This window comes from Apteryx rowi, unplaced genomic scaffold (assembly GCF_003343035.1).
Source record: "Apteryx rowi isolate R43461 unplaced genomic scaffold, aptRow1 scaffold_16, whole genome shotgun sequence".
NCBI lineage: Eukaryota > Metazoa > Chordata > Aves > Apterygiformes > Apterygidae > Apteryx > Apteryx rowi.
In genome coordinates this window covers 4,653,470-4,669,741 of record NW_020447863.1, presented here as the reverse complement: position 1 = coordinate 4,669,741, position 16,272 = coordinate 4,653,470, and the positions used below count along the sequence as shown (strand labels likewise).

The window sequence follows — 16,272 nt, the reverse complement described above, 5'->3', positions numbered from 1 at the left end:
CTCTTAATGTTATAGCCATTGTCTGCAGTGCCATTGTCTCCCCTCCCTTATCTGATCCCATAAAACAATGCAGTGAGAAGAGATCTCTTCCATCTAAGTAAGGTCAGACGGCTTAACCTTTTCCTCTAGTGGGGTTACTAAGAGATGCTGAGACATCATGGTCTTAAAGCCAGTGTAGCAGGATATTCTGCATTTGTCCTAGCTTCTAAACTGAATCCAATAGGAACCCAGGCTCCTGCAGCCAGCATGTGAGAGCATGGATTCTACCTGGATTAAATGAAATACAGCTGCAGATGCACTGCATTACATAGCCACAATTAATTTGGCTAGGGAGACGACATTTTGAACAGAAGTTGTTTGCGTGTCTCTTTGTTCTTAGGTAGAGAAAGGGGCTGGGGTAACTAGAGATGCTCTTTCTATATGTGAGCCTTTCCTCAGAGCTGCTGACAGCCACGGTTGGTGTGAGAAAAGCCCATCTGCCCCAGCTGTGCCTCACCTAGGCCCTGGTTTGGCTGCTTGGCTGGGCAGARGGGTGTTATGTGGTTGTGTGCGTGCTCAAGCCCTGGCTCTGTCTGGGTTGCTCTGTTTACAGCTTGGTGCTCTCTGCTTGGGAGTAAACCACAGTTCAACTTAGGGTGTTTAGGGGCCTGGGTTTCATGAGTAGTTTGTATTTGCCTATTGTGGTTTTTGTGTGCTGGGAATTCACTTACAAACTACTTTTAGTTTTGTGCTAGGTTCATAGGTCAGCCCCTAACCTGGTAGGAAACACTGACATTGGAAAGTTTCTTGCTTTCTAGGGGAATCATATTTTAAAACGTGGCTAATACCATCCTCTGTAGTGCAAGAAGGACCATCAGTGGATAAAGAGTTATCTATCAGCATTTACAGACCATCCTAAAGAACGAGATCAGTCCAACTTGTCCATGGGATAATTTCACAGAAAGCAGCTTGGCATCTGTGCGGCCAGATTTTGGCCTGCCAGATGTGTAAGGGGAGTTTGCTGGGAAGGACAAAGATAAACAGTTGGATACAGAGAAACCAACTTCCTTTTCTCGTAAAACAATTGCACGTTGGGCAAAGGTATCTCACCTGGGATTATAAAATGGTACAGTGAGATGACCTCATATCACTTCTTTTCCTGATCAGCAGGGCTCAGCCTGTGCTCAGAAAAGAGCAGTATCAGACCACACCTGCTGTTCTTCTTGTGTTTGGCTGTGTTAAAAGCAGCTTCCCAGAAGTGAGTATCAGTGTCTTTCCTTGTTTATCAGGTCCTGCAAATGACTATGGTGAGGAAATAAGAAAGATAATTCCTGTAACCACCCATCCAGTCTGAGTCAAGCTAAACTCTGTGGTTCTTACATTATTGCCATAAAATAATCCAAAACTCAGGAGACAATTATTTTGGTGTTTTTTTCCTCAGACTAGCATCAATTTGCTCTTCCAAAGCTGCGTTGGCTGATCAGGGTTAACAGAATTAAAAAGTGGTGAAATGTTGATAAAATCCTAGTGATGACTCATAAATGTACAAAACAATCTGATGATTAATAATGCTTGTTTTATATGACTACTTTTTCAACCACATTTGTAGGTAAGGTCAGTTAAAATCCTCAAAAGAAATACAGCTCAGAATATCTGTTCATTGTCCTTTAATTTATCAACTATTGACTCGTTCAAGGTTACTGAAGGTGCTGACAGATAGTGCAGCACCTCTTTTAACTCTCTGGAAATCATTTTGCCTTTCCACTTGTGGTGGCCTGCTGTCTTCTGGCTATGCTGGCAGTTTTATCTCCACTTTTCTCTGTGTTTCTAGATCTGTTTGACTTCTCATGAGTTTGGGAAGGACACACGGGATGTGAATGAGAAAGGAAAGAGTCAGACATGTCTGCAGGTAAAGTTCATTCCCCTGACCTGAACTGGAAGCGTCATTCAGGATGTCAGAGTAGTATCTGATCCAGTAAGTTATAGTCAGATTTGTTACCAGCCCATGGCCTACTCAGAATGAGTGCAATGGTCTCTGTTTAATCTCTAATGGACAATCATGTAATTACAAAGGACTTGTTACGAGGAGGTTCCCATCTGGCCTGTACTGGTAGAACTGCATTCATGGGCTTTGGCTAAAGAAAAGCGCTGGAGATGCAGGAAGCCCCTCAGTAGGGAGCTGTTCAGGGGATATTTGAAGACATCAGATTCTAGGACCTCAGATTCACCTTCTTTACTAGTACTGTGTCTAAGTGGAAGTGTTCACAGTTGCAGATGCTTGTGGTCTGACTGCTGGCTGTGGGGGATCACCGTATCTTCTCGACTCCACAGGAGTTTTGGACTATGCCCTGTGACCTGTTGTAGGAGCTGCTTGGCCTGATCTTCTGGTTTGGCCTATGTGGGGGAAGTCAAAGGTTCCCAGTCCTTGACTATCCTGTTAGCTAGATGAATCCCTGCAGATTTTGGGGCCCCCTACAAGGGGAATATAGATCACTGTCCTTTCAGTGAAGCTCAGAAGTTTCTTGTAAAAAGCCAGTAATTGCAACAAGTCAAACACACAGTTTAGGTCATCCCTGATCTACTGCCCCAAAACCATTATTGCTGCCTTTTTGTGATGCAATTTGGAGTTTGCATGAGTTCCGGGTCAATGGCCAGCCTTGGAAGGGCGGGTTTCCCAGCTTGTTTGTCAGTTGTGCCACCTTCCAAGTGCAAGAATTGGGAGAGAGGTGCTTCCAAGGAGCCTGAGGGAAGGTGATCTTTGGTGTTGCAGTGGGCCCTTTAGGGCTGGAAYGAGTATAAATACTGACTGGCTCCTACCAACTCCCCCCCCTTTTTTTTTTTAAATCTTTTTAGCTGTAAAGAGTCCCCAGTTATCATCCAACAAAGAGGAAAATAGGCCCTGAGTAGCAGGATGACAGAGTCCTGCTCCTCAATCTCTTTGTTCTAACAATATACAACCCAGAAGAATGGGATGCTGCAGCAGCGAGACCAGTGGACATGCTCCTCGGAGCCACCACTTGCAGTGCACGAAGGGCTCGGTGATGGCTCACGTATTCTGGATTTTTCTTTATGCCCAGCTAGCTGGAATGAGCATGTTGGGCAAAGGAGCCTGGCCTCATTTCCATCCTGGCTTCACAAAGTAATTGCAAACTTTGACATGCTACTGCTGCTGCTTCCATTGTCAAAGAATGAGATTTTGTCAGTGTATCAGTGGCTTAGCTATGTTGCAGGACCTGTTGCTTAAATGTGAGCTGAAAAAGTTGTCCTCTGAGTGAGTTTCTGCCCTGCCAACCCTGAGGCAGGTCACTTTGCATCCCAGAGCCTGCTCTTCATTTTCTTTTGTTTTTCAGAGCCTGCCTGAGTCCCAGACTCTCTGATATTCTCTCACAGGTCCTGCTCCCCTCTCATTTCAGGCTTGGAGAACTCTTCTTTCAACCCTGCTTCTTTCATATAGCCTTTAACCATTTTTGCCTTATTTGTCATTTTTTGTACAAGCAGAGTTGTCTGAAAACAAAGCAGAAGAGAAAGATGATGCATCTGAGGACCTGGCTCTTCATTAAAAACATTTTGCAGAACAGTGGACTACTCGAGAAGCAAATCAATGCCCTAGCCTGCAGGTCTGTTTCAGCATGCAGGTACCTATGTTACATGGTAGTCTTGTGTATGCATTTTATTGGCATATCCATCTCATAGTCCTGACTAGCAAAGTGTGCAATAGCCTAATTAACTTTCCAACAAAACCCTTAGGAGTCCCCAGCACTCTTGCTAACTGCTTCTTGCCTTTTTATGTGGAGATTATTTGTCCTTAGTGGATTGAAGCAGGACACAAGCAGGTGCTTCTGCTCCCTCCTAACCTAGGCAGGAGGGCCTCAAGGCTATGGATTTAAGCGCCCATCTGGGGAGCTACTGAGCTCACACAGATCCCACAGACCTCACTGGGGGTGAGGGAAATACTCCATCTTCATGGGGACCTGGGCAACCAGCAGGGTTAAGGCCTCACACCCATGTCAGACAGGCTAGGGAAGAGCAGGGAGCTGGGTGGCCTAGGGGAGGGGACGCAGAGGGCAGGATCCTCCCTGGGAATGTTGGGACCCCAAGTGGTCTGTCCTCAGAGCGTTCAGCATCCTGGCATGCCGGGGGCTGTATGCTTAGTATCCCAAGGTGCCGGGGTGGAAGGCTTGGGGCAGAACACTTGATGTCCCAGTGCACCAGGGCTTGGAACGCTTGGTGGCCCAACATGCGAGGAGTGGAACGTATGACCCTTTGCTGTTCCAGGGATGGAACGTTCAGTGTCCCAGCATTCCACGGTGGAATGCTCCGTATCCTGGTGTTCCCATGTGGAACACTCGGTGTCTCAGCAGCCTGCTGGAATGCTCGGTGTCCCAATGTGCCAGGGGTGGAACGCTCATTGTTCCAGGGCTGAACGCTTGGTGTCTTGGTGGGATGCCATCCAGAGGGAGAATGTTCAATGTCTCTGTGTCGCACCATTCCCAGGGCTGAACGCTTAGTGTCCCAGTATCCCAGGTGGAATGCTCGTTGCCTCTGTGTCCTGGTGTTCCAACGGGGGAACACTGGGTGTCCCGGTGTTCCCGGGGCAGAACGCTTGGTGTCTCTGCCTCCTGGTGTTCCAGGGGTGGAACGCTTGGTGTCTCTGCCTCCTGATGTTCCAGGGGGCGGAACACGGGGTGTTGCGGCATTCCAGGGATGGAACACTCGGTGTCTTTGCGTCCTGGTGTTCCAGGGATGGAACACTCTGTGTCTATCCCGGCGTTCATTCCAGGTGGTCTGTCCCCACCGCCCGCCGGAGGGGCCCTTCAGCACCACGGCTAGTTCCACCCCTGCGGGCCGTTGTGGACCCTCCTGCCCTGCCCCGGGCCGCTGCGTGGCTGGTGCCGGGGCCGGCAGCTCTCTGGTGGGTCCTGGGGGCTGCTCCGGACTGTGTTCAGTGCTCCCTGTTTAATAGAGTTGGAAGGGAGCTAAGCAGGGAGAATAAGAAAGTAGCCTGGTACGCACGGGACCGGGCTTCTATTCCTTGTAGGCCCAAAGCCACCCTGGCAGCTCTGGTCCATGGTGCAGCKCTGGGTGCTCGCAGGTCGCTGCTGCTTCTCTAGCCCCCAGCTAGCATGCATGGGATAAAATACCTGATGAAGAGAAATAATAGCCAGGTCTTTTCTTCTTCTATTCCTGAGGACTGGAGCAGATTTCCCAAAATCCAAATTGGCATAAGCACACTTCAGTCAGGCATGGCCACTGTCCCCCATGCACRCTCCCCAGTGTATTTAGTGGTGAGAATTCGCATACAATCCTGCACATAATCCCTGAACAAACATAACTGTTATTCCTAGTGGCAAGGTGAAGCAGATCAAAGGAGAAATATTTCATTTGCCTGAGATAGTTCTTTGGAACAAAACTAGCTATGATTCTCAGTAGAGTTGATCAAATTACTCATTGGAAGTATTATTCTCTGTAAAATAAGCCTTTTAGTTCCCTTTATGAATCATATGTGAATTAACTTATTGCTTGTGACTATTCACTAAGCTGTTTGGAAACCAACTGTCAAATTAAGAGTTCTGATAATAACTCCTGGATTATTGGCTTTCTACCTTACATAGCATTAAGAATGAACTGGTGAAATTTTGAACTGGAGTCTAAAATTGTTTTAAAATTCAGGTAAATTTTTAAGGACTTAAGAAGATTTTTCAGACCTGGACAGTTTTTGCTCGAATATTCCAGGTGGCAAAGAGCAGAGGCAGAGTGGTTAAATGTACAGTCTGTTGGGACTTTAAAAGGAGCATTAGTCAATGAAGCTGTGATGTTTGGCAACAAGCAGGTCTTTTTTTTTCTTTCCATTTTTTTGAAAGTGCGTTCATAAGATGCAGCACCTAATATAAAATTAGAATTCAGTTGTAATGTGTTATTCAGCCAGTCTCACCCCAGTAATTTCTTTCCTTAATTATGCAGAAAAAGCTGCTCTTCCCTGGAACAAAGGAGTCACGTTGTCTTTATTCATTCAAATTGCATATGTATAAAATATCAGTGTTGTCTTTGGTCTAAAATCCCTCATTGTATGGCTTGTACCGTACATCAAAACCTATCTCCTGCAGCCTGGCAACTGTCTCTGTTGCTATAGAAACATGGTTCCACTATCCTTTCATGGTGAACTTCAAGTATTCCCATTTTTGTAGTTGCTAGAACACCTCCAGTTTTTGTTTGTTTCATTCACTTACTCACACACATCCATAAGACCTCCTCCTAAATTAGGGGGTGATTCAGCTCTTCTGGATCCATAAATGAAAGAAGAACATTAGTTAGCTGAAGAAAAGTCACACAATACTTTGAGCTGCAAGTCTGACTGGGACGTTGTTACTAGCATTGGGTTTATTTAACATGCAGACATATTAAGTAAGTAGCATCCCTTAATGTGCATTAAATTTATCTTTCTGTATTTAATGTAAAACTATCAAATACATGGCTCCTGTGCACTTGTCTGCGGTTATATTCAAAAGGGCAAAAGTTTCTGAGGAACTTCTCACCTCAAGTGTTGAACCTGCAGGTAGCATAAGCTGAGTTAGCTAAGAAAAAACTTCCTCATGGTAAATTTATTGCAAAATTGTGTATTATGTGACTGTTGTGCCTGTCCTTGAAGCATCACGCTGACCAATGTGTCAGACAACATACTGTGTTACGCTGCAAGCCTAGCAGTTTATGTATTTACATAGGTGCTGTAGAGTTAAGGGTCACAAGGGTCGCTGTATTTGCCCCTCCTCTGGGCCTGCTCTTCTGTACCGAACTGGCACAGCTCCGTTAAGCAAAGGTAGATTGTTTGATCTGCCCTCTCATTTCTAGATAACCCTGATATTTAAACAATCGTTCAGGGCTTCCTGTTTCACTCGTGGTAAAGTTTCGCTAAAATAGCATGAATTTTGTGTAAAATGTTCTTAGAAACAGAAGATAGATATAGATTAGGCTTGATTTTAAACAATGAAAAAAGGGGTGGGKTTTTTTTGCTCCTTATATACAGGTGTCTAAACAAGACTGGGCTATGGCTTTATCCTGCTAGAAATACGAGGTAAGTGTGTAGTACAGAGTCCTGAGGCTCTCCGAGGGGAAGGGAGGGAGAGGCCTAAACATGCTAGTGTCACGAACAAATCTCAGTTGAACAAGATCCTACACTGCTAAAAAGAAAGAGGTCAAGGGGCTGGGAGAGGAGCTGGAGTGTGGAAAAGACTGGAAGCTGTGGCACCAGGGCTTTCTTGCACATCGTGTACCCCTCCAGAGCTTTACCATGGGGGAATAGCCGCTGAGGAGCTAGATAAGGAGTGATAACACAGGGAAGAAAATAAAAATGTGAGAAAAGCAAGCAGAAGAAAAGATTTCCCAGCTGCAAAATACTCAGTAACACTCAAAATTGACATTGGCTCTCTGCAGCCTCAAATCCTGAGATACTGGGAAGAGACAGCTAGGAGAATCCCTAGTCATTGACTGGGGGCTTTAATTTATTCTTTACAGCTAGACAGTGCTCCCGTTCCAGGCTTGCGGGCACGGCAGCCAACTCTCCCCCACCGCAGCCAATCAAAGGGGCGCTGCCGAAGCTGGGCTGCTCCTGTGATAAAAGTGTAGGAAGCTCATGGCTGCAGAGTAATGCAGACAAAGCACGAGTGAGAGGGAGACAAAAAGAATGGAGTCCCAGAGGATGTAATCCACCCTGTTAAAGGAAACGCCGTAACCTCTACAGCTGTGTTTATGCTGCTTCATGCAATAGGCACCAGCCTCTCATCCCTCGGGAGATTTTTACAGCATTAATTCATTCTGCACGAACTCAGCCAGCCAGGCTCCTCTTCAGCAGCGAGCTTTTCCATCCCTCCATCTCCCCCCGTTTCTGAGAGCCCTGCCAGCAGGAACTGCACCCCTCTGGCTGACCTTCCATTGCTCTGGATCAAATGTGTCCTGTACCCAATGAAGCAGATCCYGAAGTGCCACGAATGGACCCCAGGATTCTTATTTTCCTCCTGTACGTGATGATCCTCCACGAGCTGGTCAGTGGCTGGATGGAGTATCAAAAGCAAGTAGCCAAGCCAAAGAAGCAAGCGGGTCCAGTTTGGTCTTCTAGGTGAGTTAATGCATATTATGTTTTCAAAAGGTGAATAGCTCAATTCTTGATGCAGGTGTGTTTTGATGGGCATGATGATTGCCTTTTGTATACATATATCTGTCCTTACGAATGTGTGCATGTGTATATCATCTGTTGTGTATTAATGTACAGTGGTAGGATTAGATCTGTTCATGTTCCGAAGCTGCACTGTCTGAGCATATCGTGGATTGGACACACTCACAGATACAACATATACCTGCGAATTGTTATTTTACAGAGACATGCTGTAACTCAGCATATTTCTTGTGACTCAGGTTCCCAATCAACTTATCTTGAAGAGAAAATGTGGGTAGCACAGCAGCTGCACTTCATGCATGATATTCATCAATGAGACACAAACCTCTAGACACTCTTCGTAATTGGAGTATTTCATATTAAATCACTACAGTGTATGTCACTATCTCTCCATCTCCTCCCACCCCYCGGGCTGCACCCACTACACTAATCTCTTTCTTGTTTCTGCCCAGCAGCAAAAATAGGGCATAGAAATAAGGATGTAAGAGGAAAACCCAGCATGTCCTTAAAATTTAAATATGTCTCCGCAACTATTGTTCAGGTATTGCGTAGTCTAASATCGTAATGATGTTTGGGGTAACCGTGATCTTAACATTGTTGGGTTTTTATAATGAAAGCGATTTTTGACAGCTGTCCATCAGCTGCGCGGTTAAAGAGACTCCCAGCCAGGGATCCACAATTCACCTCATGTCAGATCTCAGGCAGTAGCGCACCAACACCTCCTAGCTTCGGACGTAAAAAGATGCCTGTGACCCAGTTTCCTACAGGTCTGACTGCTGCAGCGCTGGTGAACAGCACTCACTATTTATCCTAATCCTGTGACGTGTAGCAGTCCCAGCAATAATCACAGCCCCAGTGCGTCTCCGCAGATGAGACTTCCAAGGGACGAGACAGAGAAAGCAGTGGTGTAAGGATGTACCCACATCTTGCTGAAAATCAGTACCTAGACCATGGGTAGCAACCAATCTCTTCATCTGCAATTCAGAGCTAAATTCGCTGGTTGATTTTTCTGACCAGCAAAGCTGAACTACACCTTGCACTGGTTATAGCTACAGGTGAAATGATTTGCACTGGGAACACAGCCATGGGTGGAGACAACCCAGGTAGAGGAATAGCTTAAAAGCAATAGGATGGTTGGATTATAATTGAGGTCAGAGACAAATTTCCTTGCTGCCTTCAAGTAGGAGCACAGGAAGGCACTGGAAAATAACTTGCACTCTAGGTCTGAGGGACCCCAATGCTGGCAAAATGATGTAATGCAGAAAACCTAGTGGAATCACTTTATTCACCAGCAGCTATCAAATAACTTGCATTCAACAGCCAGGATAATGTCTTAGGCTGGGATTTTCAAGGGAGCCTAAGGAAATTAGATACTCCCCATCAGAAAACAAAAAAATTCTGGGAGCTGGTATCTAACCCAGCCTCATTTGCACTCTTCCACCTTACCCTGGGGGAAAGGCAGGACCAAGCAGGACAATTTGTGCAGGGCCCAGCACCCTGAGGGTGTCTCAGACTCTTCAATCTGAGCTGAACGTGCAGCCCACCCTGACTGCTGTCACAGCAGGCCTTACCCAGCCCACCTCTGCCCTAACTCTCTGTTCCTGTTGTACCTGACCCAAGGAAGTTGCTGCAATTATATTTGGAGATGCTCAGAAGGTTTTGCTGTAGCAGTAGGAGGGACTGCCATGATGGGGAGTGATGCAGCAAGGATCCAAAGCCTCATCGTGCTGAAGCGTAAGCCTTAACGTGAGCCTGGGGAGAGTTTGCACAAGATGCACGCTGTTTTTYCTGGTGGTTGGGGAAAGGGCATCTCTGAGCTTCCCCTGTGCTCTTGCAGAAATACTGGCAAGGCCACTATTTTGCTCCAACAGCTAACTCCAGCCAGTTTGGGAAAYTGGAGCCACTAGGTCTGTCTATGTGCGTGTCTGGTGTGTGTGGTAGTGCTCAAGATGTTCTTGGTCRTACAGGTCATTCATAGATTGCACCTTGAACAAGTGAAGCTCTGCTGCCCAGAGTATTTGAAAATAAAGGGATGAAATGAGATCCTTTCAGTGGAATTAAGATCGCCCTGCATGGACACTGTCATTCTGGTGTAGCCTGGGCTCATCCCACCTGTGAGCTTGCTCACCTGAGGAAGGGGCTAAGGAGAGTCAAAACAAGCTGGTCATGGGTCAGGGTGAGGGGGCGAGCAGGGGCTGTGTGGCTGTCCTCACAGCRGTCACTACACCCCCATTACGATAATGCARTWCCTGGAGAAGCTTTCTTAGGTGGTGAGTCCTTGMGACCAGATTTCCCAGTGCTCACAGAGTGCAGCTGGCGCCAGGTGTTCACACAGTGTAGGCCTGGTTCTACAAAATCCTCAGAAATGGTTGTCACAGTTGTAGCCTGGTTCTCCAAAGAGTTCAAGCCATGGCTCAGCAATACAAGAAAGCTTAATCACGCTTAGCATCAGGTCAGGAATACCACAGCCCAAGCCAGCTCAAAAGTGAATTTCCTACCAGTTGATTCAAGGCTGAGCCGAGTACCAGCTATCCATGGCTGCCTAACTTTCTGCTCGCTCAAAAAGTAATTCTTACCTCTCCTCTCACAGCTGATAAAGAGCTGCCATTAAAGCATAAAGACAGCGATAATATCTGCCTTGGTTTAATTGATAGAAAGCGACTGTACGCCCACATCTGAACTAGACTGAATGTATATATCTGGGGCACACAGCAGGGCTCAGCCCTGGTGTCAGAGACGGTGGACCACGCTCGCTGCTCCCACTGTGCACGCAGCCCTCTGAGCTGCCGCGCAGCGCTTAATGCCTCGGCGCTCCTTATTACGATCTCATGCTGGGAGGAATGTGAGCGAGCAACTGGTGCGATCTGAGATTTGAGGATTATTTAATTTTAGGAAGGATTTGCAGACATTGCCAAGGAAGTCACCCAAACCTTACCGTAAGAGCTTAGCCCTGAGATAACAGCAAGCCAGACCTTGGGAAAGATGGATGTAAGGCCATCTCGCTTCCCAGCATGATCTGGAATTGGGCCAGGGCTAAGAGGTGAAGCTTCATCTCACAAAGCCTGAACTGCCACTTCCCCAGCCTGTTTGTTTGTTTCAAGTAATTAATTTGAAAACCAATTAGGAAATTAAGTTATAAACCAGAAAGCTAATTAGGACATGGCAGAGCTGTCTCTTGACTGTGCCCTCAGCAGAGACAGGGATTTCAGGGATCTTCCTCCTTTTGTAGATATTGAATAGTAACAAGCTCTGTTGTAAAGAAGCTTTTTCTCACATTCACAGCTTTCCCCCAGCTCTGTTTTCCTCTGCTCCTGAAGTGGCTCACGGCTCCCCCACTCCCTGCTTCCATTCATCAGCCGCTTCTGCAGTCCCACTCCACTTCCACTCGCCTTTCGTCACTGTCGCCCTCCCCTGTTTGTGGACAAGCTGTGAAAGTATATCTGGATGACGTTTATTGACAAAACCACTGGGGATCGCAGAAGGAGCAGTTCCGAGCAGAACCTAGAATGGCAGGAGATTTCCAGTAGCCAGCCCCAGGGATCGCCGTTGCCCTGCCCCGCATGCAGGGATGGAGAGGGGACTCGCCTCACCCCCTATGATTTCCACTGCAGATTCCCACAGCCTCTCTGTTGTGCTCCACGTCACCCTCCGCACTGGCAGGAGAATATGCACACTCACTGTGCCAGCCTATTTAGATGCTGCCAGGAATCTTTGAAAAAAATACCGTCTTCCACTTCAGTCAGCTATCGGAGCCAGAGCTGTCTCGCACAGGTTTGCAGCAGCAGCGAACGCAGCCTACAGCCTCTCCGCTAGCCAGGCCAGTGGAAGTACAGGACAATTCAGACAAAGCAAAGATACTGGTAGTGCAAAAGCTATATAAAAACAGATAACAAAGGGGTTGGTGGGGGTAAAGACAGAAAAGCCTGGCACAGAGTGTCTAGGGAATGTAGAGATACTCAGGGCAAAGTGGGCCTGAGCCAATAAGTCAACCCAAACAGCCTTACTTCAACACAGCCCCGCTGCTTCTGAAGCCGAGCCAGCACTCCTAGACTGTCCTGGCTGTCCCTGCACGTGGTGTGGTTGATCCTTAGCCTGGATAATCCACTGAGAGAACCAAGAGTGGACTGTAACAAGGATARCAAAAGCCCAAAGAAGTGTTAGGTTTGCATGATGTTGTTAGTGGTTTTAAGGAAAACTATGCTTGAAAGCATTTGAGGTGGAAGCTCTGAAGAGCCAAAGGGCTTGGTTTCAGTGACTGTCTGCTTTAAAAGGGGACAGTCCTCGGGGCTCTGACAAGCTGTTCATGGGGTCCTGAACTCACAATATTTGTGCACCTGTAGTTTAGCAGCTGTTTCCAAGACTGCCAACAGCTGAGGCAGCGAGGGTCTCCATCTCCGCTTTAGATGCTCAGACTAGAGCTAGGAGAGGCTCTCCCCTCTGTCTCTGCAGTCCAGGCACCTTGAATGCTGGGGAATGCTCACCCCATTCCACGGGGATCCAGAATTCACCCTTCTCTTGGCAGCAGCAGTGCTGAAGCCACACTGACCCCTTTGGTGGCCAAAATTCTCTATTCTTTCAGGAGTCTCCACTAGATGTAAGAGATTTGACACTAGCACTGACTCACACCAGTAATAATATCTCACTTTGTGCCTTGCTAGCAATGCTTCCAGATCAAACCACCCCAGCTTCTCCAGGCCTCTGGTCCACTCTGTGCGCCGGGAGCGGTACAGGGACTGGAGAAAACCAGGAAGAATCATCCGGAAGGCATGAGGATGCATCTGAGGTCTGTCAGGAGCTTGCGGAGTGCTTACTGAGCCAGACGCGACCATCCCTCATGAGGTCTGTGCCGACTCGTTGCCTTGCAGTAGCCAGCGTGAAAGCATCTTCCAGGCACCRTGATCTGCACCTGCAACTTTCTGCTTTTTGCTGAGCCTGGCACGACTGAAAAGGAACGAGCCCCTTCTTCCTCCTGGGATCCTGGTGCTGTGTGTTGGGGAGCCAGGGTGGAGACGCCCCCAGCCAGCAGCAGGCTTGCCTAAGGTGGGATGAGGTTTTTGCCGCAACACAGAGAAGTGACTTTTCTTTCTTCTTTCCAAAGGGTCAAGTAGATAGAAAGTAGATTTCTCCTGAGAAGAATGAAATTTGCTCCTGCATGGGTAACCCTGGGAAGCCTTTGGATGGTTTCGGTCTCCTTTCACTTCCGCCTGACAACTGCATGGCTGGTAAGCAGCATTTCCAAAAGTGACTGGAGATCTTTGGTGCTCAACTTGTGACCACTCCCAGGAGCCTGTTCCTAGGAGAACTTGCCTCCACTAGAGCACCCAAAAGTCATGACACTTCACTTTGGAAATGCTGCCTTCTTGTTAAGTCTTGCCTGCTGGGAAACTGTAACTTTCTTCTGCTTTTCTTCACCATTGCTATATTAGTTACATTGGAGTGGAACGGGAAAAGTGCCCTGAACCAGTGACTCAGAGTTATGCCACTGAATGCAATTTACTACAACGATCTCATAATTAGGTTACTTTGGAACAATCCCAGCAATGGAGCCAAATATAATAGCAACTTTCTAATGAGCAGATAGATGGGAAAGGAATATGCTATGGCTCTTTTATTAGAGTCTGTGATTTAAGCATGAGATTAGATTTCAGAGGCAAAAGTCAGTTCCTACATCCTGCCACCCCCCATAGCAATCATATGCAGAACTGGGAAACTCTGAGTGCTGGAGGGAATCTGTCGCTGAGCTCCTAACAGCAAATGTTCATGGCAAAACTGACTGCCTTATTTGCTGAACATAATGTTTGGCTCAAATGCGGCCTGTTTTTCTTGCTGCCAACCATTTACAGACCTGACTCAGGCTCACAGATGCATTATCCAGACCTAGATAGGGAAGAGAGTCTGAATAAATTATATGTTTGTTATCCAGAAGCAGCCACGAGATACAATTACACATTTGTCTGCTTCTCAGTTGTTTGTAAATTGTTCACATCGGTTGACACTGTGTTTGTTTAGTCACCTTAGCAGGAACCACCTAGCAGAAGGTAGATGCCTACATCTGAGCTAGGCATCCAGACCCCCTGTACTGCCAATAAAGAGTAACAGGCTTGAGAGGGGCTGTCGTTGACCTCTTTCAAAGGTAGACATCAAAAGAAAGCTGGATGGAGTGGGCTCTAGAAGTGTCCAGTCCTCTCTCCTAGGCAGGCTGGATAACTAACTCCAGTGGAGATCTCCACTGTTAGAGGAATTGAAGTTTATGCCTTGTGTTCTGGTATTTTTTAAAAAGGAGATAGGAGTAGCAAGTAACTTGCTTTCTGCGCAGTTCAAAGAATAAACTTTCTTGCAAACATGTGCCTCAGCTCTGTGACACTGTGGCTATTTTCCCAGGCATGCACTGCCTATCCCAATACATGCAAGTACATCCACAAATAACAGGGCGAATGGAGAAGGTGTTAGGAGGAAAAATATCAGGGAAGCAATTCTGAGGGGGAGTTTGCTTTCCTAGAGTTCAGTCTGGCCTAGTCTTGTGGGGGACATGCAGCTCGATGTTTTCCCTGCTCTTCAACTGGAGTGTGTGTGAATTTACTGGGAGCACTTGGTGTGCAAAAGGTGTTTGAATTAATTACTGAGCCAGTGCAGGAAAAGACTGATCTCACTGCACAAACCGGGCTCCCAGACTCAGTGGGACAAATGGACCTGAATGGGGCAGGCAGATGTCCCGACTGCTGCATCCTTAAGGAACCATGGATAGACAGGGATGCCTTGCTCTGCTGATCACATGCTGGATTTATTGCTGTAAATATCTTCCTATTTACCTCCAATAAACTCTTTTACATATATGTTGTTTAGACTGGCTCCTTTCTCATTCAGTCCTTGCATGTTTCTTTACAGGTTTGGGCTTTCCCATCCTGGGAGCCAGCACAGGCTGTGGCTGCAAGCCATCCTCAGAGGGACAACTGATGGTGTAAGAGGTGATCCTGTGATAGGACTACACTCATCTTTGCTGCTGAGTTAATAACACATTTGTTCTCTTGTCCTGTCTGCAGAGGAACATGTGACTGCAATACAGGGTCTTGTTTTGTTTGGTTGTAGGTTTTGCTTTGTTTTTTGTAAGTATCCAAATTGTTCTGCATCTATGTTGGAGAAGGTTCTGCCAAAGAAATGCACCCTGCAGTGGGAGCTGGCGGTGGCAAAGTGCTCTTGATCCACCAGTCTGGTGGTTTGGATCCACGACGACCTGAGCCAGCCCAGAGTGAGCAATGTAATGCCATGGCCTGAGTCAAGACAGTCGCAGGGAGATTACCTTCAAGATGGTATTTGCAGAACTTACTGGCTTGGCCAAAGGGCCAGGCTAACACGGCTGCGCACAAGGGCAGTGAGCTCGTATCTGTCTGTGGGAGGGTTTGGGTCTGATTTGGTGCTCTCTGGGAAGCCAGGCAGCGGGTTGGAGGCTCGACAGGCACTCCAGCTGTGTCTGCAGTGCCATGCAGCTGTACTGCAGTTCCTTTTCCTAGTCTGCCTTGGGTGAGTATGGCTGTGAATTTACAGCACCCCAGGAGTTTCTCCACAAGGTGCTCGGACACACATTTACCCCTTCGTGCATGGGAAGGGGGTGACTCCCCAGGGAGGAAGGGCTGTGCCGTGGGGATGGGTGCATGCAGGCTGTTACTGTAGGGCTGCTGCCACCCAAGCTCCCCTTGCAAATGGCTGATGGGATTAGTTACTCTCAACCAGCAGCATTTAAAAGGTCAGATCCCTGTTCCAGGAATGTCTTCTGCTTCCCCGAGTTCATGTTACACAAAAAGTACACAAAAAGAAGGCTACAGTGCTTCTAGAAGAGGGTGCCAGCAACATCTTCTACACAGCACCAGCCACAGCCACTGCACTCAGCTGTGATCTGTATTATAAAAGAAAAACAAAAACCAAAAAACAAAGAAGAAATGTATGAAGCACTTGCTGTAAACCCTACCACAGACCCTCACTCAGGGACATGATATGCAGCACTTCTCATCAAGTACTGCAAAATGCTATAAAAGGAAGTTATTTTAGGTGGCTTAGATCAAGTTAGATAAAGTCCTGAGACAGCAGATTGTGTGGGCTGTAGCCTCTGCTCTAAATAGACTCCATGGGCT

General features: G+C 47.1%; 1 long non-coding RNA gene across 1 annotated transcript; it reads left to right on the top strand.

The window, feature by feature from the left end:
* The first annotated feature begins 3,135 nt into the window (after positions 1 to 3,135).
* On the top strand, positions 3,136 to 15,840 carry LOC112963039. The gene is made up of 5 exons (XR_003252483.1): positions 3,136 to 3,596; positions 7,001 to 7,048; positions 7,489 to 8,089; positions 12,805 to 13,368; positions 15,032 to 15,840. It is a non-coding gene; the product is annotated as an uncharacterized LOC112963039 (long non-coding RNA).
* Positions 15,841 to 16,272: the final 432 nt, after the last annotated feature.